At 39.7% G+C, this 2,368-nt stretch overlaps 1 non-coding gene across 1 annotated transcript; it reads right to left on the minus strand.

The window, feature by feature from the left end:
- Positions 1–913: 913 nt before the first annotated feature.
- On the minus strand, positions 914–1,020 carry LOC126515646 (U6 spliceosomal RNA). The gene has a single exon (XR_007595898.1). It is a non-coding gene; the product is annotated as a U6 spliceosomal RNA (small nuclear RNA).
- Positions 1,021–2,368: the final 1,348 nt, after the last annotated feature.

Here is a 2,368-nt window from a genome sequence, read left to right on the forward strand (position 1 = left end):
GTCATAACAGAGACATAACAGAGGTTATAGAGAGAGTAGAGAGTTTAGGAGACGGTTTTGATGTCTGCTAGAACCTGAGACAAACATCAAGTTAACTCAGCAACATTGCTCTTTAGTAGTGTTATTTATTGAAACAAAGCTTACACCTTGCAAAAATTAGCAGAGCAAGCATTGGAACAAATCCATAAATTCTGAAGGAGACTTTTTTTGTTTTGTTTTTTCAGTCAGGGTTTCTCAATCCTAGCTGTTCTGAAACTAGGTATTGTATGTAGACCAGGCTGGCCTCGAACTCACAGAGATCTGCCTACCTCTGCCTCCTGATTGCTGGGATTAAAGGTGCGCACCACCACTGGACATTTTTAAACTTTTACTTTCATCAGGGCAACACCAGAGCTTTTCCAAAGCTAGTTTTTGAAAGTATTTTAGAGTTGTGTCGCCATCTTGTGGACCTTTGTAGTATTGTACTGAAAAATCTCAGCAAAGCTCCAGCAGGGGGGGAAAAAAAGGCAAAGCCAATAGTTAGACTTTTGTTTAATCTGATTTTTATGATTGTGACCTATTGGTATTCTATTGGTATGTGAATTAATCTACACCATTTTTAAAGCAAAGTGACAAAAATTGGACACATCACAGTCTTTTATTGAAATACCAGGCCAAGACTGGCTACTCCAGACTTCTTAGAAGAAGCCTGTAGGACTTTTCTGTTACTATCTGAAGATATTTAAAAAAAAATTAGAGAGGCAGAGGTGTGTGTGTGTGTGATGTGTGTGCAGGTACCCATAAAGGCCAGAAGAAGATGACACCCATAGGTTGCATGCAACTGTGAACCACTTGCTGGGCAATGAACTTGGATCCTCCACTAGAGAAGATCACACTCTTGAAGACAAGTCCACCTCTACTGAAGATGATTCTTTTTTTTTTTTAAGGCTTCACGAATTTGCGTGTCATCCTTGCACAGGGGCCATGTTAACCATCTCTGTATCGTTCCAATGTTAGTATACGTGCTGCGGAAGCAAGCACCTGAAGATGGTTCTTTATATCAAATTCATCCTGTTTTTTTTTTAAACCTAATCCAGCAGTGTATTCAATCAGAACATTCTTTTTTAAGAAATAAAAGATTATTTTTTTATAATGTTTTATTATGGAGCTCTGGCTAGCCTGGAACTTGCTGTATAGACCAGGCTGGCCTTGAAGTGATTAGAGATACGCCTTCCTCTAAGCCTTTTGAGTGCTGGAATTACAGGCATATGCCACAACATATATAATTTTTCTTGTTTATTTATTTTTGAGATTTTTGTTTTGTTTTGTTTTTGAGACAAGGTTTCTCTGAGTAGCCCTGGCTGTCCTAGAACTCACGCTATAGACCTGGCTGGCCTCGAACTCACAAAGATCCCCCTACCTTTGACTCCCCAGTGCTGGGATCAAAGGCGTGCACCACCACAGCCCAGCTTCATGTATACATTTTAATAGAGTATCTTTTGTTCATTTTTGGAAAGCTTGTGCATGCATACGATGTCTCTTTATCATATCTACCACAAAATCCCTCCTCCCACTACCACTAAACAGGCCTAAACACCCTTCCACAGTGCTTCCTGAGTCTTGGTCAAGTACTTACAGATGTCCAGTTTAAGGCTAAGCACTCAACATTACTTATTCTCAGCCCTTCGACCAGTTATGCATCTCTACATTAACTGCTGCCCACTGCAAAGAGAAATTTCTCTACTGTATAGTTACATTTCCAATGTTGATTTTTATTTTTATAAAATATTGTTGTTTGAACATGTTAACTTATTGCTCTATTGTAGATTCTTGACATTTTCTACTAAAGCAATTGTGTTATCTCACTACCTGGACATACTTTCCTTTCTGATTTTTTTTTGGTCTTTTGTTCTCTTTATATGTCTTATTGCATAGATGAGAACTTTCTATAGAGATTGGAGGAAGTCCTGAGTGAATTAGGTCCTGAGTGAATGTTTGCTGTTGGCATGGGCACAGTCATATCAAGCACCTCATTGTCTAGGGCTCAGAGGGATGGCAAAGTCTTCCTCGGGGGACCATGGGCTAGTGTTGACAGTGTGTGCAGAAAATGTGCACTATAGCTTCTCTTACCTGTAAATATATTCAGGATATTTACAGCCTGAAGACTGCTCTCCTATAGAGACCACCCCTACATAAATTAGTTAAACCTCTGTCCTTGGTGGAACTACATAATATAAATCCTGTCTCCTTGCTTATCTGTATCTAACAGCCCCACCTCCTTGTTCAGTGGTGTTCGATGATCAAGTTTCTGTTAAACTCTACATAGTAAGCATGATGAGCTTCCAAAGTACTGCCCGTTCTCCATCAGAGCCCATCACCTAATCCCAGA

The sequence above is a fragment of the Alexandromys fortis genome, unplaced genomic scaffold (genome assembly GCF_014885135.2).
Source record: "Alexandromys fortis isolate MF-2015 unplaced genomic scaffold, M_Fortis_MF-2015_v1.1 scaffold_158, whole genome shotgun sequence".
NCBI classification, from domain to species: domain Eukaryota; kingdom Metazoa; phylum Chordata; class Mammalia; order Rodentia; family Cricetidae; genus Alexandromys; species Alexandromys fortis.